Source organism: Pelodiscus sinensis, chromosome 2, assembly GCF_049634645.1.
Source record: "Pelodiscus sinensis isolate JC-2024 chromosome 2, ASM4963464v1, whole genome shotgun sequence".
Classification (NCBI taxonomy): domain Eukaryota; kingdom Metazoa; phylum Chordata; order Testudines; family Trionychidae; genus Pelodiscus; species Pelodiscus sinensis.
In genome coordinates this window covers 169870940-169896208 of record NC_134712.1, presented here as the reverse complement: position 1 = coordinate 169896208, position 25269 = coordinate 169870940, and the positions used below count along the sequence as shown (strand labels likewise).

The window sequence follows — 25269 nt, the reverse complement described above, 5'->3', positions numbered from 1 at the left end:
TGATCTTGGACAAATGGTAACCCAGTTAGACCTGTCTAAATCCTCCCTGCAGTTTTACTTAGATAAATTCTACTGGCGTCTCCCCTTCCAATATTGGTTAGGTACGGATTGTGAAACAGGTGTGTCTCTAGTCTGAAGAGGCAGTTGCTCAATTTTAAGCCAAGCTGAACTTGCACAAAAACAGTTATCGCCTTTGCTGTTTTGCTAAACCTTTGCTTTAAAGACCCACGCTTCCATTTTTATTAGATATGACCCAACACTGAGGCATCGTTCCCCAAGGAATCTTGTGTTGGATAGGTCCACATGAGATGAGGCAGCCTCTGGGCTGCCAATCCATAGTTTCTGGTTGCCCTCAGTAAGCTACTGTAAACAATTCACATGGCCTCATCCAGTCACAATAGAGATTTTACCACCAGGGGTATGCGAACATCTCAAATTTGAGCAGGGAAGCCTCACATGTGAAACAAAATGAAAAATAAAGACACAAGCATTCCATTCATACCAAGCATTCTCTCAACAGCACATTTAAACAAATCCAACTCTTCAAGGGACAGAGCAGAACTGGAGACTGTCTGCTTCGATTTAAATCTGTCCCTGAATGATGTCCATGAGTTAACAGGGAGAATTGCAGAGAAAGGAACAAATAAACAAATAGGAGAAGTAAAAATAAAAAGAAAACCAGACATTTTAAACAATCCGAATCCTGGATGGTTCCCAGACTAGCATATATACCTTAAAAAATTCTCTTTGTGAGCACACCACTGTTAGCAATTCAAAGTGTAACATATCCATGAATGAAGACACAAATACATGACAGCATCAGCTAATTGTAGACACGCTATACTGGAATCAGAGCTTAAGTCTTCTATTCCAATAAACAAAAACCAAATATCCCAGAACACTAGCACTTGAGTTTTAGCGGCCCTTAGCAATAGGCCTTATTTCACTTGTCAGCCTAACCCAAATCCGTCTGTCCAGAAGGCAGAACAGTAGCGCTGGTTGGAAACCACATAGTATAGTATTTGAAATTCCCCCTGCAGATATGTCTGGCATTGAAATACATGCAGAGAGGTTACTTACCAGTTGCTTTTGTTCTTAGCACATCACTTCGGTGCATTTACTCTTGTGGGACAGGATACCCCCAGTGAAAAGCTGCAAAACTGCCTTGAAATGCTGGGTCCATTGGGTAGCAGTGCATGAGAGATCTCACGTGACAGCCACATCACTGCCGAAGTGCATTCAATCCAAATCACTTCAGTTTCTTCTCCCTAAATTAAAGGGCCCTGACTAAAACTCTGAGATACAAGAGAGAAGAAGATGATGGGGTGGGAAATACATTGAGAGAGGTGAAAAGCTCAGCTCAGCTTATACATTAAACTGGAATGAGGCTTCATAGTGACTTTGTTCCTGTGGACCACAGTATAAAGATAGACTGGTGCTCAAAGTAGTAAGCCTCCTCACCCACCTAGCTGCTGTGAGGAAGGCTGTTTCGGATTAATAAGTGCTTGATAGAGGCTTGAACAAGAGGTTCATCAGTTGGGCCCATCAGCTTCATTAGGCCAAGATTTACTTCCCAGGAATGTGCGGCTCTCCAATGGGTGGAAATACACCCATACACTCTGTACGGAATCTGGAGGCTGCATGTTTGTCCTCAGTGTAGCTGTGATGAGCAGATATTGCTGCCATAAAGATCTTTCTATCTTAAGATATTAAGGCCCTGGGAGCGAAGGCATAGAAGGTGCCGTAGGACTGCACAGAATGTCAGGAAACTGAAAAAAAAAAAAAAAAAAAAGACAATGCTAAAGAATTACTCTGAAAAACTAGCATGTTAGCAGAGCATGCCAGAAACACACTGGGACAAAAGAGTAGCATGCAGTGAACAGCAGTGCTGCAGAATGTCATAACAAATGGGCTCCGTCACTACCAATCCTTTAACAGGGGTCTGGATACTAAACAGTATCCATTTTTGTCTATAATATTTCAGAGTGCAGCCTTTCCTGCATTGCACTAGGATGGCCTGAACCCCGTGAGAACAGAAACAGTCCACATAAGTCAGCAGGCTAGCTGCCCCCCATGCTGCAAGGTGGAGTCGCTCCTTCCTTACTGTTGAGGCAGAAGGTCTGGAGGGAAAGATAGCCGATAAGGTGGCTCCTTGGACAGCTACAGGAAATCTAGTTCTCAGTACTTGGGGCTATTAATGCAATCCTGATTCTTTCTAGTCTGATCTTCCTTATGACCCTAGATAACAGACAAAGCGGGAGAGAAGGTGTATAGAAGATTTTGCCTTCAGTCCCACAGAAAAATGTCTGAGAGACAGCTTCTCTTTGCATGCTCTTGACTAACTTTCCATTTGGTGTTCTATTCAGACCTAAACAGGCCTATTAATGGTTGGCCCCATGTATGGAATAGTGCATTGATCTCTGCTGGTGGTGCTCTTGACACCTCCTGCTGAGCGAGTTTGTTGTAACATCCTCAGCAAAGAGAGGAGCTATTGGCTGGATTTGGTTCTGAATACACCTTAGCCAAAATTTTCTTAACTTGGCAAATCAGAACTGGGAGTATACTCCTCTCAGCTTGTTGATGTAGTACATGGCTGTAGTGTGTCTGCAAGCACATACATGGCATAATGGTGCAGGAATGGGCGAAAGGCCTTGAGGATCCACCGTACTGCCCAGAGGTCCAGTAAGTTGGGCTTTCAGTGAAAGCAGGGTGGTCAAATATTGGAATAAATTGCCAAGGGAGGTGGTGGAATCTCCCTCTCTGGAGATATTTAAGAACAGGTTAGATAGACATCTGTCAGGGATGGTGTAGACGGAGCTTGGTCCTGCCTTGAGGGCGGGGGGCTGAACTCGATGACCTCTCGAGGTCCCTTCCAGTCCTATTATTCTATGATTCTATGATTAGCTACCCTTTGTGTGTTTGGAAATCTCCTCCTAGGCCCCTAAGTTTATATGCCTAGATTTGAAAACTTTGATGATGAACCTCAGATGAACATGCTCTCATGTTAATTAACAACAATGAAGACAAGCAATGTTACGTCATTGCTACATCAATGCTACAAGATGCAGCTCTCTACAAAAATAGGGAAAACATCCCAAACTAACAGCAGCCAGTTAAGTCATTCCCATATCCATCACAAATCCAATTTTGCCTGAACTTCTAGATCCATACCGCATAAAAATGATGTCCAAGTCTAATATAGGAATTTTAGAGTTTGAGTGTAATGTGTGTCTATATCCATCTAGAAAATATTAAACAAAGTCAATATAATGAAAAGCTTTCCCTGGACTCTCTCCTGAAACTCCTCTTCAGCTTAACCCAATTTTCTAAGTCACTTAGAGGCCTTTAAACAAAATGAAATCCTAATGATGTCGCTGCCATGAATAATTAATTGTACTTGTACAATCTCCCAAACAAAATCCATTCTCATTAGATTAGAGGTTCTCTCAAGACACATGAGTTCATTATGGCATTTATACATCCTTCTTGTCTCCTATGTTTCTTTGTCTTTTCTTATCTATGTCTGAGATCAAGGATTCCATCACTCCTACAACCCTCAAGATGATGTGCACATGCCCAGTTTGGAGCTCTTTCAGAAGCTGATCTTATACTGAAAGCTTCTTCCTCCTTGGAACTGGCTATATGTTCAGAGCAAGGACTCTAAACCCAGGTGGACCAATTGTACACTCTCTGTTTGGCTTTGCCGATGTTTCACTATCAACTCCAGTTTCCAGAGATTTGAAACTCTTGTAAGTTTGCCTTGTCCTAAAAACTCATAAGCTATATATCAGCTTTGGGGAGTGACATTTTTAGTTGTGTGTCAAATTTTGTTGGCATGGGCTTGTGTATTTTTAAGTTACAGAAGTGCAAAAAAAAAGTAAAGTTTTATATTCAATTTTGTGCATATTTACATATTATTCACATCAATTCTCACAAATAATATTAATATCATCTGTAGTAGTTAAGGGGAGAAGATCAAATTCACTCCCAAATAAGCAGAAACAACTCCAAAGGCAATCTGCCTCTGCTATTGCTAGAGATGAATTTTGCTCACAGGCTGCTTAACCTGTTTTGGTCTATGACAGCATTAGCCCATAGATAAAAGTATTCCTCATAATTGACATTATTAGTCTAAGCAGGGGCCTTGTGTCACAACTAGGGTTCAGATGCTCCAAGAGGAGAACAGCGGTCTAAAAATGCCAAAGAATAAACAACTGAATCACCTGATTGTATACAGTGTAATTCTATTTAAAAATATATTGAGTAAAGTCTTTATGAAAGCTTGTAATGTTCTGAACTTGGTGGTGATTATGAAATATACACAGATTGGTTAGGAATTTATGTATTTGTGTATATAGAAAAACTTGCTCATAACCTATACTACAATTTCAAATACAGCTCACAGCACACATTCCAGGTTACAGGGTGGGTAATGGGAGAGCCTCTTACTGGTCTGGGTGATCCGATAGGTTACAACTTGATTTTAATATGGTAAAGAACGGTCAGGTAGATGAGGCCTAACAGTGTTCTCACCACCACATTATAGTCTTCAACCATGGAAGGTAGTCTAATACAGTAGTGGGAAAGACCATTGGGGTTTGTCAAAGAGTGCCTTGTCTTCCCCCCCAGAGAGAGTGGCAAAAGTCTAGTGCAGCCTCTTGGACTCTCATTTCAGATAGGCCACCCTATCAGCTCCCCAAATTCATAGGCTGCAACCTGCGCTCAGGGCAATATAGCCTAGCTGGGGAAAAGTTATTGACAAAAAAAAAAGTTGGGGGGGAAGTTATTAAGCAAAAGGTCACCTGCCCCTTTAAGGGTGGCCATTTTGAACTGTGTTGTTCTCCGCAGCACACCTCCGACCACCTCGCGGCACACTGGTGTGCCGCAGAACACAGTTTAAGAAACACTGCTGTACACAGTACAGCCCAGCAGCTTCCGAGTTTATACATGGCCTCAGAGTCCATATTCAGTCTCTCTGGGATCAGGGTAGTACAGTCCAATGGTCCCAGGGTCAATACATAATTAACAAAGCTCCCACATGTGGGGGTATCTGAAGAGAAAGAGAGACCTGAGCCCTCCCTCCCCACTGGGTCCTAGCTCAGGGCCCTGTCAGCAGTGGAGTGGTCCACTGCTAGCTGAGTGGGGAATCTTATCACAGCACACTGAGCTTTTGGAGCAATTCTCCACCCTTAGCTACTTCCTACCCAGAGCTTGTAAGAAGTCCTTCCCATCTTCACACTCTGGTCTGGAGGCTCCAGTCCCGCTTGGCCTGGATGCCACTGTTGGTTGGGCTGTGCTTCCTTCTCTGGAGCTCCTGCATCCTCTCCTTCCCCTTCAGAAGTCAGCCCTGATTGAGCAGCTCCACAGGCCTTTATAGTGAACCTCCAGTTGAAGCATGCCCAGCAGGGCTGTGAGGATGCAGCTCTCAGCCAACTTGGCCAGGTTAACCCCTTTGGCCACAGTGTGGGGCTGCTACACCCCATCACAGGTTTCTACATCTGGCCCATGAGACATATTATTTATCGTTGCATATGGCACAGGATTGCCAGTTTCCACTGGCTTCCATCTGCATTGTTTTTTCCAACCCGTATTACTAAAATGACATGCACATAAGAGGCATGTGAAGTGAAGCGTGCTGATTGCACACACATCAGTGACTGTGTGCTGAACAAATTCCACCTTTTAAATTGTGTTTTGCAGCTTCCTCTTATCATAACTTAAAGCAAGATCAGGGTTTGGTTGTGCCAGGACAATGGGATATGCCTGGAGTTTGATTGTTTCTCATAAAATGGAAAGGGAGCAGTCTGGTCGGAGGAAGTTATACTGCAGAATGACCACGGGGAAGCAGTGACAGGCCAGAGGTGGGGACCAGGATAGCTATAACCCTTTGAGCCAGCAGGGAGCAGGGGTGGAGAAATTGACAGCTGTCTACTGTATATTTCAGAGAGTTTGTCTGTTTGTGTGTTTGTCTGTTCCCCAAGCTGTGGGACATGCACCCCCCCACTTCTCCCAGCTAGGGATATTAACTATTGGATATTTGTGTAAACATGTAATCACTTGAAATTTTAGCAGTTACATTTTTACACACCACGGGGCAAGTAGGAGCCAGTGCTCACAGGTAGCCAACTTAAAAGCTGATACAGAGGCAGCAAGGGGAGTTGAGGAGTGTGTACAGCTGAAAGGATTAACCAACAAGCCCAGGCTTATCCCTTAATCATGTGGTTGATTACACATTGACATCCTTACCCCAGCTGAGCCCACTGCAGCTGCAGCACCAATGGAGAGGCGCTTCTCACCTGGCCCCAAGCTGCTGTGCTGAGAGAGGGCGGGGTAGTCCTCTCTCCCCAGGACTGCCTGCATACTGAACCCCTCATCCCCATCCCCACCCCAGAGCAATGTTTAAATGAAGAAAAACAACATGTGCTTGAGTTAAGGACCGAGCAATGCTGGATAAATCTTCTAGTATAGTTTATATATAAAACACTTATATATAAACTATACAGTGTACTATGAAAACACTTCATAGTACCCTGTAGCTAATGGAACTATATAAATGAAGACATAAATCAATGGGAAAAACTTTTAGAACCTATTAAAATCAAAATTAAGTTGGTTTGAGACATCAACATCCATGGTTCCAATCACAGTTAGTATTCCAGAATTGAAAAGAGCACATGTAAAACTAAGGAAAATAAACTCACACTTTGAATTAAATGCAAGAAACTCACTTAAGGATTCCTCAAGGTACCTTCACATCTTTGTGTCTAAGTATAGCAGAGCCAAGAGGAGTGAGTGACTAACATGTACCAAGGCACCACAGTGTAATCTTCAAGACAAAGAGTTAAATTCACCACAGTGCGCAAGGATGCGTGTGCTCTTCCAAGGTTTATGTGGTGAGTACAGCCTCACCCAAGACTGGTTCACTGAGGGTGGAATTTCACTATTTCCTAGGATTTGTGGATTCAAGGAAATCTCTTTGGCCGTGTCCAGACTCAGGGGTTTTTTCGGGAAAAGTAGCCTTTTCCCGAAAAAACTTCCCCTGCGTCCAGACTCAAGCCGCGTTCTTTCGAAATTATTTCGAAAGAACGCGGCTTTTCTTTCGATGGCGGTAAACCTCGTTTCACGAGGAAGAACGCCTTCTTTTGAAAGTTCCTCTTTCGAAAGAAGGCGTTCTTCAATGTAAAGAGGCCGTCTTCGAAAGAGAGCATCCAGACTCGCTGGGTGCTCTTTCGAAAAAGCGGATTTCTCTTTCGAAAGATCCGCCTGCAGTCTAGACGCGATCTTTTGAAAGAGGCTCTTTCGAAAGATGCTTTCGAAAGAGCCTCTTTCGAAAGAAGCCTGCAGTCTAGACATAGCCTTTGAGATACATTTTAAGTTAGAGGGATTATTCATGAGCGTAAATACCTTGTTGCATCAGAAGTGGGGGAGGGGGGAAATCAACACCCACCCACCTATTCTTCTGGGATTATAGATGGAGTTTAATCTGATGTCTTATGTGAGGTGGTTTTATTAACACCAGTTCAGGCAGCAGTATTCCGCTTTACCAAATCCTTAGCAATAAAATTCCGGACAATGTGGAGAAACAGGCAAGTCCAGCTCAGGTGAGGCCTAGCACTCTAGGTGCTGTGCTATTAAATGGGGAGGGGAAGGAGAGGGGAAATGGGCAGAAATTTCTCCAGTCCATGCATTCATGGAACTTGGATATACTTCATGATACCTAGCTCTAATATAGTGCTTTCCTGTAGTCTCTCTCACTGTGCTTTACAAGAGGAGTCAGTAACATTATTCATATTATTGGATATAAGTGCACCACCAATTGGTGCAAGATGTGCCACAATCTCACTTTAGGCAAAGAAAGAAATGCCACAACTAGGCAGCTGGAAGAAAAGAACAGAAAGTAATTCTTACCATGTAAAAATTATTCAAGGGGGAAACAGCTAGACCAGTGGTTCTCAACTTGTTTCAGTCCACAGACCACCAGGCCAATCAAAACATTATCATGGACCACCTCCTTTTTGAGACATGATAAAAAAGAGCAGACAATGAACATTTTGGTTTGAAATTTATTTCTTACTAACAGATTTTTGGATTCTCTTCTCACTGACAAGCTATTCAATGTTTGGAGTGGTACTTGATAACACACAACGAATATCGCTTTCCACTGCAAGCTGATTCCTCTGTTTGGACTTAATGTGCAACAAACATGAAAATCCGGTCTCACACATATAAGTTGATGCAAATGGCAAAAGAAATCTGATTGCGTGTGCTGACAGATTTGAGTAACTCCCAGTCACGCTGGACCAAAATTTCTCTATGGTAGACTGCTGGTACACGTCTTGAGCCACAAAATCATTTTTCAGATCCAAGAATTCCTCCTGCAGATCTTCTGGAACACTATTAACATCTGTTGTAAATAGATTCCTGATGAAAGATAATCCATCCCTTGTCCTGTCCACCTCCAGAAAGTATTGTTGGAATTCATCTTGTAGCTTCCATAAATGATCGAGAATTTGCATTCGAATGGCTTCCTTTTCCCCGAGCATGGCATCCACATATGGAAATTGAACCAAATTATTGCCTTCGACTCTTACGCTCCAGAGTTCCAATTTGTCAAGAAAAGCCTTGATGATGCTTTGGTGAGAGAACAGATTTGTACCTTTCCCTTGCAGCTGAAGATTCAGTTTGTTCAAGATTCCAAAAATATCAACAAGATACGCAAGTTCTAAATTTGACTGCTTCAGCACATTTCAGAATTTCCTCTCTCTCTTGAGCCTGGAGAAATAAATCCAACTCCTCTCTCAATTGAAAAACTCTGTTGAGTACGTTCCCTGCTGACAACCACTGTACAGAAGTGTAGAACAGCAACACATCAAAGTCAGAACCCATGTCCAGGCAAAATCTTTTGAACAGCCTGGTGTTGAGAGCAAATCCACGCCTTCTTTTTCTTGAAAAGTGAAGCCAAATTTGATGTAATCCTCCAAATACTTGCGCTTGACATTTCTTCTGGTTGTTGCCATTATAAACAAACTACACATCACCTGTAAAACAGCACATTAGCACAGGACGAACAACACAGCAACTGCTCTGCACGACGGTGGCGGCTACACTGACGCTCAGAGCCTCAGACGGAAGTTACTGGGAACACAATGCGGTTGCGTCCTAGGTGACGCTATGGATGACGCGCCGTGTGCTTGTGAACACAGAGTAAAACAGCCTAATGGCAGAGCCTGCTCACACCATGCGACTTTAGACAATGTTCCTGTGGACCACCGAAAAAGTCACCATGGACCACCAGTTGAGAACCACAGAGCTAGACTGTTGCATAGTGACCTAGACAGGATGCATAAAAATCAGTTTAAAATTTTGTTTAAACTTGGGTTTTTTAAATTTAAATCAGATTTTTTTAAAAGTCAAATAAAATACTCAATTTCTCATTTAAAAGTAACTGTTGAAATTAAATCTCATTGCATACATGCTACACATACACTTACAGTGTCATAAAAATGTAATGGCTCTAGTCTGTCCAGCCTAACAACCGGCTCTTGCTTCTTGAAAGTTCTGAGTCTTCCATTTTGTTTCTCAGCAGACGAACATATGCAAAGGCAGACATAGGCTGGATAAGATTCTTTTGATTCTGGGCTTATGTAGTGGTGGACTTGGGCCAACCACAGCAGAGTTAATTAAGACATTGTCGAAAGACAGACACAATATATAGGAAAGGACAGAGGCAGCATAGAAAGGAACAGTGCAGTGGATGGGATGGGGGAGAAGGAAAACATTATTCAACACACACACCATCTTATATTCCCCCACAATTTTGCTACAGAAAACTGTTATGGCTTCTGGGCATGACAGCGAGCCTACCTAGGAATCTACCTGAAGAAATTTGTTCCCTGGGTAAAAAAGGAAAGCATGTCAAGTGTAAGCAGTGCAAGAAGATGATGCAGAGCCTAGCTGCAAGAATGAATCATCATAAGGAAAACTGGTTATTAGGAGAAAATGATAGGGATGAAAATGTGGATCTGTCTGAAGAACAATGTGGATGAACTTTGCAATGCATAATCCCTCAAGACTCTCTCTATGCTCTTTAGCATTAGTGTGATTTAACAAGTAATTCCCAAGCTGTTTGCTATGTTGGACGTCGCTAGAAAAAAGTTTAATTTAAGTAATCTTATCCTTATGACTTGTTTAATTAGTTAACTAGGTTTAGAATCTATCACCCAAGTACACAGTACAGAAAGCTGCAGTAAGAGAAATCTAGAGTTGCCAGTTGCCACGGAGTGTCATTTTCTTAATTTACATAATACATGCCTCTTATTTTGGTACATCATGGCCACACACCATAAATAATGGTGATGGCTTTAGTCTATTACCTATTTTACTTGAGCATAACTCTGCTTTCCCAAAGGAATCCCATCTTATACTTGTTTTCAACGGGTCTTACGCCAAAATTAAGGGCACTCTAAGAATAGTCTTAGCTTTTTTGGTAACTTGGAATCAGATCTGCATCAAAATGACAGTGGGAGAGGGGAAGATGAGAGCTAGTTGTAGAAGTTTAAGGACACCATGCATTTAGTGTTCTGAGGACTTGTCTGTTAGAAGTAATAACATTTGAAATTAAGAGAGAGAGAGTTTAAGGACAGCCATCAGCTGGCAACTCTGGAGACTGCTGTAATTGCAAATGTGAAACATTTATGTAATATTTAAGATTTAGTTTAATAAAATAAGTGCTATTGTGTTTGAGTGAGAGAGTTAGTTCTTACCATTCCCAATGTACTGCTTCTGCAATTTGACACAGGTAACGAGTATTATGTACTATTTCCTAAATTGGTAAAAATCTAAGTAATCTAAAAAATTACACAATTTATACCCTCTTAGATGTTGTAAAATGCTGTATTGAGATGTAAATCAACTTTTTTTAGTGATCTATTTGCACCATTATTTGAAGAAATGTGAAGTTGTATCAGTGGGAAACTTGATTTAAATAATTTTGGTGATTTAAATCAATCCACCCTGGACCTAGATAAATTTACTCAACTTGACTGAAAAGAAAAAAGCAAAAGATAACATGACACACTTCCTTTTTTTCCAGAAACACTAAATTGAGTTTCCTCCTGTACAGATGTCAGATACATGCAATAAAGTTAGACAAAAAGTCCTAAAGAAAATAATATCACCATCCTCAAAATTTTCCCCTGAAGTACCATCATCAAAAGATTTGGAACCTGTTTCTATAGCTGCCTATTTCTATTCTGTACCAGTCAGCCCAGCAGAGACCAAACAGGGATACTCACTAAAGTAGAGGAGGGAGGAAATTAGAGGCACGAACATTAGTAGCGTAGTGAGCTTTAATCAATGCAGCAATCAGGTTCTCAAATTTAACACATAAGCAGTTATTAAATTACAGTAAAAAGAAGGGAGGAGGAATCAGGACACTGAAGGATAGAAGGAAATTTTGATCTATTTCTCATGTGTGTTTGACCTCTCATAAATCAGATGCAACAGGATACAGTAGAAACACTCTAGCCACAGAAATAGTCCCATGTAGTGAGAGAAAGCTGAAAGATAGCGGAATATATCTTCATCAGGCCTTGCTTGTGGATAGATGATTTTGGGCCAGATTCTCAGCTGGTGTAATCAACAAAATTTTGCCCATTTATACCAGCTGAGGATCAGACCCTCACATTTTTTTGTTTGCTTTTTGTTATGTTCTTTATAGTTTTGCCTACCCTTGCCCTTTATCCACACAAATTTCTTTTGAAATGGACAGAAATGTAGGATATTACACAGAAAAGCTTAAAGTCCTGAAAATACATCCTCCAAGTTCCTGAACTGAACTTTGGAACAATAAGAGAAGAAACAGCTTCTAAGGAATCCAACAAATGATGTATACTGTGTTATATTATGAAGATGAGATATGAATTCCCGTCTTCACAAGTGAAAGGCAGCCATCCTGTGTGTGTGACATCTCAGGCAGCCTACATGAGCAACAACACACAACAGCTTGTTTAGGGGGAAAAGTTACTTAGAGGATAACTGTTAAGATAAACGGTTAGTTTATCAAATTAAAAAGGGAAATATATTTGTTCTCAAGAGCCATATACAACCTTGTTGTTGCCAAGTTGCACCCATGCTGCTCTTTGTATTATAATTAAGACACAGTTCAGAGTACTACAAAATATACAAGGATCCAAGTCCGTCATGAACAGCTAATTGCAGAAAGATGCTTACAATGTAGCTATAATGCCATGTAGCTGCAAGAAAAAGTGAGACAGAAAAAATGAATAGAGTAATAAAACAATTAATCCCCTGTTTCCCACCCTCAATACAATGTCACAAAAACTTAAGGTTATGTCCCTGGGGTATATACCCCCTTAGGCAGCTTGGAAAATCCTAGGCTCAGTGCTTGAACCTGTTGAAATATTACCAAATATTTCTGAGAGAGAGAGAATCTAGTTTGTGAAAGCTGCTGAATTTGCAGCCTTGAAAGGTGAAGAGCTTAGTCTAAAGAATAGGCAAAGAAATGGCAGCAGTAGTGCAAGCTTGTCCGCAGCATTTTAGCAATATGCCCTGAGCTCAAAGGGCCACCTGTAGAGGTGAGATGGAGAGCCAATGCTGACCCCAATTAAATCCCTAGTATTTTCACTAAGACTAGTATAAAGGGTTTGAATTGTATTTTTTTCTCTTGATGTGGAAACCTACCCCCTAGGAACAGGACTGATAGCACCAAGCACACTGTATGTAAGTGAAAGACAACACCTTTTATACTGAAAATATTTTACTCTGTGTGACGGGTCACGCCACCCCCACACCCCACCCGGCGGCCCGCCCCGCACTCAGCCCGCGATCGCGCTGGCTCTCTTGGGCGCCACCCAGGGAGTGCGGCAACGCTGCAGAGCCTGCTCCTCTGCCGCGGCCCGAATAACGGGCAGCGCGGGCGGGGCGACGTCTGGACGACCACGTGCGGCGGGGGCGGAGCCCGGTGACGTGGCGTCTGGCGTCACCGGACCCGGACGCACGGCAGGGGAGGAGCCTGGCAACGTGGCGTCCTACGTCACCAGGACCGGACGCCGGCGGGGGATTTTAAAAGGGGGAACGGGGGAAGACATGGGGAGAGGACGGAGGAGCAAGGAGGGAGACAGAGAGCGAACGGAGGAGGAAGGAGCAGAGACGACGGGGAGCAGGACGGGCTCCCGCGTTACACGTGGTGGAGAATGTGGGCACCTGAACTCTAGCTAAAATCACAGAACCCCAACAACAACCCCAACAACAACTCACAAAAAAAAAAAAAAAACCCCACGGGTGGAAGAGGTGACGGTGTACCAGGACGAGCAGCCCAGCAAAGCTGTGACCGGGCGCAGCGCGGAGCCATGGACACTGCCGACGTGTTCAAATGGCTGACGGAGAACCAACACCAGCAGCAACAACAGCAGACGGCCCTCCTTCAGCAGCTGGCCACACAGCATCGGGAGCAGCAGGCCCAACTACTGCGCGACGTGACTGAGCAGTTCCGGGCGCAACAGGACCACTGGGTGAGACAGTGGGAAAATGCGGGCCGGGGGCCAGCCCCAGCAGTCGTGGGGGAAGGAGCGGAAGGCGGGGCCCTAGCTCAGCTCCCCGTAAGATTGACTAAAATGGGCCCTGCCGATGACCCCGAGGCCTTTTTGGTCACTTTTGAGAGGGTAGCCACAGCCGCCCGGTGGCCAGAGCAACATTGAGCTACGCTGCTAGCTTCGTACCTCACGGGCCCAGCTCAGCTGGCCTATCGGAGTCTAGACCCGCGAGACGCCCTACATTATTACAAAGTAAAAGAGGCAATCCTGGACCAGCTAGGGGTCACCCCAGAGACCTATAGACAGCGGTTCCGGCAGGAAAAATACGCCCCTGGGGCCCGCCTGCGAGCCGTGGCACAGCCGCTCACGGAGGCGTGTTGGCGCTGGCTAGAGCCCGAGCTGCGGCCAGGGCCCCAGGTAGCGGAGAAGGTGGTTTTGGAGCAGTTTATACACATCCTTCCGAGGGAAGGACAGCGGTGGGTGAGACGGCACCACCCTACGTCTCTAGCCGACGCGGTAACCCTGGTGGAGGACTACATGTCAGCCGAGGGAGGCAGGGAAGGAGTCGGGTCCCGGGGGGAACACTCCAGTGGGGCATCAAGAGAGACCAGACCCCCACCCCGGCAAGGGGAGGCAAGGGGCCCGGGCATCCCCCTCAGCCCCAGCCGCGTTGGGGGCAGACGCCTAGCACCGGTGTGGAGCCGACCCGCGAGGGAAGAGCCAACCTCCCGCCCAGCCGCCCTGGAGGAGCGGAAGACCAATCCCCCCCCCCCCCCGGCACGGGGCCCCGGGGGAGCGTGCTACCAATGCAGCCAAGAAGGACATTTCAAACGGGACTGCCCGCTGATGGACTGCTCCTTTACGCAGGTAATGGCGGGGCAGAACAGGTCGGGGCCCCAGGCCGCGGGAAAGATACTGCGTCAGGTGGAAGTAGAGGGCCAGGCAGTCACCGCCCTCGTGGACTCAGGTTGCGGCCAGACTCTGGTCCGAGCTGACCTAGTTCCCCCCAGGGAGCCCCGGGGACCCCCCGTGTTCGTCCAATGCGTACACGGGCGAGTCGAGCCATACCCCACTGCCTGGGCGCACTTAAAGGATGGGGGTTCGGAAGGGAGGGCCTACGTCGCCCTTGTACCGGGACTAATATATCCCGTGCTCCTCGGAAGAGACTGGAGCGGGTTCGGGCAGGCCCTCCGGGAGTGGCAGGGGGACCAAGCCGCCTTGGCCACAGAAGACGCAGAGGCCCCAATGAGGGAGATGGGAGCCAGGGCCGGGGAGGGCCCGACTGGCATGGAGGGGGAGTGGTCCCCCGACTTCATCCGGGAACAGAGGGAGGACCCCCTCCTGCAGCAAGCATGGGGGAATGCGACCACAGGGGCGGAAGGAGAAAGGATCTACCCACGCTTTGAGATCCAGAACGACCGCCTATATAGGATCACTGAGGGACGGGAGAACGGGGAGGTGGTCACGCAGCTGGTCGTACCAAAGCTACATCACAGGCGGCTGTTGGACCTGGCTCACAGCAACCCCTGGGGCGGGCACCTGGGGTATGAGAAAACGGTGCAGCGCCTCTTGCAGCGATTCTACTGGCCTGGCATATACCGGGCGGCTAAAGACTTTTGTGAATCTTGCCCGGAATGCCAGAAGATGGGACCAGGGAGGGTGGCCAAGGCCCCGCTAGTGGCAATGCTGGTGATAGATGTCCCATTCCAGAGGATCGCTATGGACCTGGTAGGACCATTGGAGCGGACAAAGAACCGGTACCAGTATATCCTTGTGGTAGTGGACTATGCAACCCGCTACCCCGAGGCAGTACCGCTCTGTAACGCAACCGCCCCCACGCTCGCGAACAAATTGATTAAGATCTTTTCACGAGTAGGCATACCGGGAGAAATCCTCACCAACCAAGGGACGAACTTCACCTCGGCGCTTATGAAAGAACTGTGCCGCCTGCTGAGGGTAAAAACCTTGAGGACATCGGTCTACCACCCACAAACCGACGGGCTCGTGGAGCGATTTAATCGGACGCTCAAGGGGATGCTCTGGAAATTCGTGGAAGAGGAGCCTAAAGAATGGGACCGAGCCCTGCCGGCACTCCTGTTTGCAGTAAGGGAAGTACCCCAAGCCTCCACGGGGTTCTCCCCGTTCGAGCTCCTGTATGGTAGGCATCCCAGAGGGATCCTAGATATAGTGAGAGAGGCTTGGGAGGCGCAGGAGACCCGAGTACAAGGGACAATGCAGTATATCCTGAGGCTCAGGGAAAGGCTACGTCGGGTGGGTGAGTTCGCCAAGCGTAATCTGGAGGAGGCACAGGGGAAACAGGCCCGTTACTATAACCAGAGTGCCCGGTTGCGCACCTTTCAGCCCGGGGATAGGGTCCTCCTCCTGTTGCCCGAACAGTCCTCTAATCTGTTAGCTAGTTGGCAGGGCCCCTTCGAGGTGATCAGGAGGGTCGGGGACGTGAACTATGATATCAGGATGCCCGGGAAACGGAAGGCAACCAATATTTATTACGTCAACCTGCTTAAAGCGTGGCGGTCCCGGGAGGCCCTGGCGGGGTGGGTCTCAGAATCGAGGGGAGAAGAAGTGGCCGCCCGGCCTCACCTGGGCCCGGACCTCACGCCAGGGCAGAGCAGGGGCTACAGGAAACCTTGTGGAGGTTCTCACAGGTCCTGACGGAGACACCAGGGCGGACCGATTTGATTCAACACCCGATCGTGACCACACCCGGTCGCCCGTGAGAGAGCCGGTCAGGCCGCTGCCCAGGAAACTGTGGGGGACGGTACGCGACGAGGTGGACAAAATGCTGCGGTGGGAGGTGATCGAAGAATCCCGCAGCGCGTGGAGAAGTCCCATCGTACTGGTTCCTAAGAAGGATGGCACCACCCGGTTCTGCATCGATTTCAGGAAGGTCAACGCAGTGTCCGTGTTCGATGCCTACCCAATGCCGAGGATAGACGAATTGTTGGAGTGACTGGGGAATGCCCGATACTTATCCACTATTGACCTATCGAAAGGGTATTGGCAAATCCCACTGACGGAGGAGGCCCGCGAGAAGACCGCATTCTCCACGCCGTTCGGCCTGTATCAATTCAAGCGGATGCCCTTCGGCCTCCATGGCGCCGCCGCCACGTTCCAGAGGCTAATGGACCAAGTGCTCCGGCCCCACGGGACGTACGCGGCGGCCTATATCGACGATATAATCATCTTTAGCGCAACATGGGCCGAGCACCTACAGCAAATAGATGCGGTATTATCCTCCCTACAGGAAGCCGGGCTCACCGCTAACCCCGCGAAGTGTCAGTTTGGCCAGCGGGAGGTGTCGTACTTGGGGTACACGGTGGGGGGAGGGCAGATACGGCCCCAAATCGGGAAAATGGAGGCTCTACAAAACTATCCCCCCCCCCGAGCACGAAGCGCCAGGTCCGGCAGTTTTTGGGACTCGCCAGTTATTATAGGCGTTTCGTGCCCGATTTCGCGACCGTGGCGGTCCCGCTGACGGATCTAACCAGGAACGCGGCCCCTAAGAGGGTGCAGTGGGACCCCGAGTGTGCCCAGGCCTTTGAGACCCTAAAGCAGCGGCTGACCCAAGCCCCTGTGCTGGCACAACCCGACTTTTCTCGCCCATTTATTTTGCAAACGGACGCCTCCAAGCGCGGGCTCGGTGCGGTATTGTCCCAGGGCGAAGGAGAGGAAGAACATCCTATGGTATATGTGAGCCGCAAGCTGCTCCCGCGGGAGCGGCAGTATTCAACAATAGAAAAGGAGGCCTTGGCTGTTAAGTGGGCCGTTGACATGTTACGATATCTCCTAGGCAGTACGTTCACGGTGGTGACCGACCACGCACCTCTCCGGTGGCTCCAGGCTATGCAGGACGCCAACCCCCGCATCCAGAGGTGGTACCTGGCGCTGCAGCCCTACCGGTTTAAAGTGAGCCACCGGGCAGGGAGAAACCATGGGAATGCGGACTTTTTTTCCAGAATACCTGAAGAGACCCCAGAGACGCGAGGAGAGGAACAGGCGAACCTGGAGGGGGAGGTCTGTGACGGGTCGCGCCGCCCCCACACCCCACCCGGCGGCTCGCCCCGCACTCAGCCCGCGATCACGCTGGCTCTCTTGGGCGCCACCCAGGGAGCGCGGCGGCACTGCAGAGCCTGCTCCTCTGCCGCGGCCCGGATAACGGGCGGCGCGGCGGGGGCGGGGCGACGTCTGGACGACCACGTGCGGCGGGGGCGGAGCCCGGTGTCGTGGCGTCACCAGGACCGGACGCCAGCAGGGGATTTTAAAAGGGGGAACGGGGGAAGACATGGGGAGAGGACGGAGGAGCAAGGAGGAGGAAGGAGGGAGACGGAGAGCGAACGGAGGAGGAAGGAGCAGAGATGACGGGGAGCAGGACGGGCTCCCGCGTTACACTCTGTCATAATTAACTTGAGAAACTCATTGCCACAAGAGCGCTGCCAACTGTTATATTTATATGGATAACCCCGCCCACAATGACATTGTCTACAATACATATTTAGGAAAGGGATACAAAAATATTTGTGCTGACAGACATAAGACACTTGCTAATGGATGTGAATTAGGGACAGGCAACTGACTACATGTCAATCCCCACCTCTCTCTTACAAAAAATGTTTAAGATGAAGGCTATGACCCAACACATGATTCTGGACTTGAATAAGAATATAGGCATAGCCTTACTGGGGGTCAGACCAATGGTCCATCTAGCCCAGTATCTGGTCTTCTGTCAATGGCCAGTGCCAGATGCTTCTCAGGGAGGGAACAAGGCAACTGTGAGTGAGCCAATCCTAGTTATCTAGTCATAGCTTGTGGCAGCTGGATGTTTAGGGACACCTGCAGCACAGGGTTGCATCCCTGACCATCTTGGCTAATAGTCATTGATGGAGATATTCTCTATGAACCTAATTATTCTTTGAACCCACTTATACCTTTGGCCTTCACCATATCCCTATTCAATGAATTCCACCATATTTTTACAACATGGTTTTACAAAAGGTAGATCGTGCCAAACCAACCTGATCTCCCTTCTTTGAGAAAGTAACAGATTTTTTTGATAAAGGAAATGCAGTGGATCTAATCTACCTCGATTTCAGTAAGGCATTTGATACAGTACCACATGGGGAATTATTGGTTAAATTGGAAAAGATAGGGATCAGTATGAAAATTGAGAGGTGGATAAGTAACTGGTTAAAGGGGAGACTACAGTGGGTCATACTGAAAGGTGAACTGTCACGTTGGAGGGAGGTTACTAGTGTAGTTCATCAGGGATCAGTTTTGGGACCTATCTTATTTAATCTTTTTATTACTGATCTCAGCACCAAAAGTGGGAGTGTGCTAATAAAGTCTGCAGATGACACAAAGTTGGGAGGTATTGACAATTCAGTAAAGGATCGGGATATCATACAGGAAGATCTGGATGGTCTTGTAATTGGAGGAATAGCAATAGGATGAAATTTAATAGTGAGAAGTGTAAGGTTATGCATTTAGGGATTAATAACAAGAATTTTAGTTATAAACTGGGGACACATCAGTTGGAAGTGATGGTAGAGGAGAAGGACCTCAGAGTCCTGGTTGATCACAGTCACAGGATGACTATGAGCCACCAATGTGACATGTCCGTGAAAAAGGCTAATACGGTCTCAGGATGCATTAGGTGAGGTATTTCCAGTAGAGATAAGGAGGTGTTAGTGCCGTTATACAAGGCATTGGTGAGACCTCATTTGGAATACTGTGTGCAGTTCTGGTCTCCATGTTTAAGAAGGATGAATTCAAACTGGAACAGGTACAAAGAAGGGCCACTAGGATGATTCGAGGAATGGAAAACCTGTCTTATGAAAGGAGACTCAAGGAGCTTGGCTTGTTTACCTTAGCCAAAAGAAGGCTGAGGGGAGACATGATTGCTCTCTTTAAATATATTAGAGGGATAAATACCAGGGAGGGAGAGGAATTATTTAAGCTCAATATCGAAGTGGACACAAGAACAAATGGATATAAACTGGCTATCAGGAAGTTTAGACTCAAAATTAGACGAAGGTTTCTAACCATTAGAGAAGTAAAGTTCTGGAACAGCCTTCCAAGGGAAGTAGTGGGGGCAAAAGACCTATCTGGCTTCAAGATTAAGCTAGATGGGTTTATGAAGGGGATGGTTTGATGGGATAACATGATCTTGGCAACTAATTGACCTTTCACTATTGGTGGTAAATAGGCCAATGGTGGGATGATAGGCGATACTATAGAGAACTTTTTCCTGGGTGTCTGGCTGGTGAGTCTTGCCCACATGCTCAGGGTTCAGCTGATCACCATATTTGGAGTGGGGAAAGAATTTTCCTCCAGAGTAGATTGGCAGAGGCCCTGGAGGTTTTTTGCCTTCCTCTGTAGCATGGGGAACAGATCACTTGCTGGAGGATTCTCTGCATCTTGGGGTCTTTAAACCATCATTTGAGGACTTCAATATCTGAGATATAGGTGAGAGGATTATTCTAGGAGTGGGTGGGTGAGATTCTGTGGCCTGCATTGTGCAGAGGGTCAGACTAGATGATCATGGTAGTCCCTTCTGACCTTGGAGTCTATTTGTTTTAAATTTGCTGTCTATTAGTTTAATCCAGTGACTTCTAATTCTTGTGTTATGTTAAGGGAGAAACAGAATTTCCCTAGTTATTTTCTTCTCACCATTCATGATTTTATAGACTATCTTTTTAAGCTGAATAATCTTTTTTAAATCTCTCCTCTGATGGAAGCTGTTCTATATCTTTAAATATGTTCATTTCCCTTCTCAGCACTTTTTCCAATTCTAATGCATGCTCTTTGAGGAAGGGCAACCAGAATTCAACACAGTATTCAAAGATGTTATGAAGGCTGCTCCCCACTCTTGCACTTTAAGTGCAGAAGGTGGGGGCATGCAAGAGACCTTAAAATACCTTGCCTCTATCAGCTTCCCTGGCCTTGGGAGATATGCTGCCACCATCCAGTGGTTAAAAAAAAAAAAACCCCACCCTTCTTTTAGGACCCAGGAAGAAGCAATTGAACTACTTTGAGAGAGATACTCCCAAGCTCTTTTATCACAAGAGAGCTTGGCGGGGGGGGGGGGGGGGGGAGAGAAAACAAACTGCATTCTCTGATAACTGACCTCTCAGTCTTAGGCATGCACACACACACCTCCAGTTTCCTTCCAGGACACAAGAATTAAATCATCACCTTTAAAATAAAGTGATTTTTATTAAAACAAAAGGATATACTTGGTTGCTAGGTGTTACAATGCAACTAAGAACAGATTAAAAAACACAGAGAAATGGAATATCTGGGATACAGCTTAAAATACAGTGTATGGGAGGGGGCATATGGACTTAGCACAGAGAAGTTTAACTAAACAACAAAACAAAGAAAAACGTGACTAAATAGACATTTCCCTATCTACTTATGATCTATGCTTCAAGGTCCAGTCCATACCCAGTATTCTTGTAGGCAAGGTAGTTCTGCCTGGTTTAATTCATCTTGTTTCCCCGGCTCCTATCTTAAAAACTCACACAAATTAAAACAGCAGGCAGATATATCTTCTAATTCGAATCTCAACAACCACTCCCATTGGCTCTCCTCGCTCTCTGCCCACACCCCCTAGATACTCTTTAGTCACCAAATGCTGGCCAGCACTCTTCCTATCCATCACAGTTGTAGCGTTCTATGGGTTTATATAAGAGCATTATGATTTTATTGTTTTATCATCTCTCCCTTTCCAAATGGCTCCTAATATTGTTAGCTTTTTTGATAAATGCACAAACTGAGCAGATGGTTTCAGAGAGCTATCCACAGTGACTTTGAGATCTTTCTTGAATGGCAACAGTTAATTTAGACCCGGTTGTTCTATACATGTAGTTGGAATTATTCTTTCCAAAATGCATTACTTTGCACTTATGAAGTCAGAAGTTGACCTGTCATTTTGAACACACAGTTATGACATCTCTCTCTCACTCTCCATATGCAGCATTGGACTCAACTATCTTATTTAGCATCAATTGCTAATGTAGCCACCTCACTTTATCCTTTCATTTATAAATATGTTGAACAGCACAAGTCTAATTACAGATCCTTAGGGGAAACCCTGATATTTATATCCTTCCATTGTGATAACCAGCTGCTTATTCCTAGCCTCTGTTTCTTCTCTTTTAATTAAGTTATTGATTCATGAGAGGACCTTCTTTTTGATCATGACTAAAGCTATGATTTTGTCACAGAGGTCATGAAACTCATGGAATCTGAGACTTCCAAAGACCTCCATGACTTCACCCCATGGACACCAGGAACTCCAAACTGCAGTGAGTGGCAAAGAGGGAACCCACAGCCCCTGGCCAGTCCTCCTGCAGGTCCTGGCCACCAAAGGTGGTGGGGAACCCAGCAATTCAGAGCTATGAGGGGAGGGGAACCCTGGAGCTCTGAATCCTGCATGTGGTGGGATGCCCAGCACCTCCTCAGCTGCCCCATGGCTTCCCATTTTGTCGTGGATATTTTGAGTGAAAGTCAGGAAAAGATCATGACTTTGGTGAATTTTTATTTCCCATGACATGTCCATGACTCTTACTGAAAATATCTGACAAAATCTTAGCCTTAATCATGACTGCTTGGTTTGCTTAACACTTTTTGACAATGGACCTTTGTTAAAGGCTAAAAGTCCAATTACACTATGGCAAACAGATCACGCAGGTCCACTTGTTACTGAGAGCTTCAGCCCTCATCTACATTACAGAGGTATTTCAAAATAACTCCCCTTATTTCAAAATAACAAGCAGAGCGTCCACACTACTGAGTGTCCACCCTACCAAGCCCATTATTTCAAAACAAGTGGCTGGTTATTTTGAAATAACTCCTGCTTTCCTTGGAGAATAAGCTTATTTCAAAGTAAATTATTTAGAAATGACTTCCTAGTACAGACATGTCCTCAGAGAATTCTAATAGATTGACAAGCCAGGATTTCTTTTTACAAAAACCGTGTTGACTCTTCTCCCACATATCGCATTCATCTATGAGTCTCATAATATTGTTTTTTAGTATCGTTTCAACCAATCTGTCTGGTACAAAAGTTAGGTTTACCACCCTGTAAAGGCCAGGACTACTTCTCGATCCTTTAAAAAAAATAAAAATCAACATTAGTTATCTCCAGACATCTGGTACAGCGGCGGATTTAAAAAATAAGTTACATGCCCGAGGTTAAGAGTTCTGCAGTTTCACACTGGAGTTCCTTCAAAACTCTTGGGCCAATACCATCTGGTCCTGGTGACTTATTACTGTTTAATGTATTTCAATCCTTTACTTTACAGGCAGAGAATGGAACTAACTTGGTAACAAAACCAGTCCTGGGGGAAATCTGCAATTTTACTATGGCTCCAAATGCAACAATTGCAGAATTCCCCCAGAACTAAATTGTCCTGGACAACTCTATTTGACTGTGTGATAGAGCTAAAATTTAAAATAACTTACTGAAATCACACAGATTTTTAGCATGCCTGCCCCCTCACCCCAAACAAAACTGCTTCTCCACCCCTACCTTGATCACAGTCTGCTGGTATTTAAACAAGTATTGTCCACTCAGCTGTAATTTAGACATGTGCTCTCTCATATGAAAATGCTTGCTCTCCAGAGAAAGTTTAAAATGGAATTTGTGTGATCTAGACTTGGATGCAATTACAGTTCCATCTAGTGGGAGATATGAAGAATGCTATTGGCCTCGTTCAGCTCCCCCAAGATAGGATGTAAATATGAATTCCTTCTGTCAACAAGGTTTGCTGTATTTCACACATTCACACCTTGTCTCCACTGCATTTTAGGCGACTGGTGGAAACGCCCAGGTAACACCCAAGATAGACAATTTGTATCAATGAAGCTTACTCCTATTGAAAACCTGATTAAGCTGCTCCAGTACAAATCATGGTGAACTCATATCAATTAAATCTTTTATAAATGTTTACAGCAATTGTAAAAATCTAGAGTAGACAAAGTCTATGAGTTCATATTTGAGATAGTCTAAGTGAAGTTCTAGGCCTACTATCCTTCCTCCCCTTCTACTTGTCTAACACCTTTAACAGTTTTGGGACAAACCTTGCTCATCTGGGGGGAAAAAAAACAGGTATCAGCTGTGCCTAGTCCCCATCCAGTGATAACCGGAACGTTGGACAGAAAGCCAAGCTAAGGGACAAGCAAAGTTTCATATAAATAATCACTATAGGTCTCAGCTTCAGGGTCCCACATACTGATGACAATTTGTAATAGCAAAACTAGACTAGCAGCCTAGTTTTGATTGGTCCCCACATATACAGCATCTCTTTTAAACTGTGCCCCTTCACATATACTAGAAATGTATAACTATTGACTAATGATAGCTCAACAAAATAAGGAAATGCAAAGCTCTGAATTAAGCATACATTGATGATTTAGGAAGAAAGAAAAACCATTACCCTTTTTCTTTTTACAAGTTCAAAAATCACCCTTTCAAATTCTACCTTGCTCAGGAAAGGAATAGCAGATACCATTTAAAGTTATTTGTTTTTTATTCCTAGGCCATTTTCTTCGAGGACACTACTATGTGTGACCTTCATATCATCAGACTAGTTTCCAGAAAAAGCCTGATAAGCTGAATCATCAGCATGGGGAAGCTGTCTCATACTACAGGTTGAACCTCTGGAAACCGATACTCTCTGGTCCAGCAACATCTATGATCCAGTAGGACCACAAATACTCCTGGACCAGAGAACCCAGGAACCTAATGATAGGAGGGTCAGCAGCCTGGCCAGGGGTAGCGGGGCCATAGCCCCACAAAAGTTCTAGGGCTGGGCTGGAGAATCCCAGCAGCCTGCGGCAGCATGGAGCCAGGGGAAGAAAAAGCTTGGCTTCCCGTGGCACCACAGGGATGGAGACCCCTGGCAGCCCACAGCAGTGGGAGGCCAGAGAAATCTGGCCACCTGTGGCAGTACGGGGCTAGGGAAGAATCCCAGCTGCCCACAGCAGCACGGAGCTGAAGGAAGAAACTAGGCCACCTGCAGCAGTGTGGGAAAAGAGAATCCCCGTAGCCTGCAGCAGTGCAGAGCCGAGGAAATCTAGTTGCCCACAGTCGCCATTCAGGGCTAGGGGCTGGAGAACCCTGGATGCCCATGGCAACCTAGGGCAGCAGGGCAGACAGCCTAGCTGGGTGGGAGAGGGTTGGCTGACTCAGGGCCTGTGGCGGGGGACACCTCCCCTGGTCTGGAAAATTCTCACATTGCTGGACCAGGGAGATCCAACCTGTAGTTTGGTAGATAAATATAAGTTTTGTATCTTTCAGAATGGTCAAACCAGCATCTTCCAGGAATGGAGATTGTTCAAATGAACAAATCCAAAGGCGAGCAATAAACTGCCTCTGAAACACCTCAGGATTTTGAATGATGCTAGTACAAGTGACAGAACTCTCTTCCCAATACTCTACCCTCCTCCGCAGACAGAAATTAGAACTGTGATTTCTCACTCCGCTGTGGTGGATTGCAACAACTTCTTCTTTGCTGTAAAACCTGATGGCTGATTAGGCATGGTTCATGCCAGAAGGCTTTCAAATTCTGGCTTGCGCAAGAAAAGAGTGGCAGATATCGCTTCTTCAACATTGCAGGAAAATTGTGATTTCTGTGCTAACTGCAATGTTTAGGAACCTTGCATATAAATAACAATTTCCCTACTGAGCAGT

At 45.9% G+C, this 25269-nt stretch overlaps 1 long non-coding RNA gene across 1 annotated transcript in view; it reads right to left on the bottom strand.

Annotated features, from left to right (window-relative positions):
• The window catches only part of LOC112546245 (uncharacterized), a 127389-nt gene that overhangs the window by 95523 nt on the left and 6597 nt on the right, over nucleotides 1–25269 (bottom strand). The window contains exons 2-3 of the long non-coding RNA XR_012901883.1: nucleotides 1466–1769; nucleotides 1081–1295 (exon numbers count right to left, since the gene is read on the bottom strand). This is a non-coding gene — a long non-coding RNA (uncharacterized LOC112546245). The remainder of the gene's footprint in view (nucleotides 1–1080; nucleotides 1296–1465; nucleotides 1770–25269) is intronic.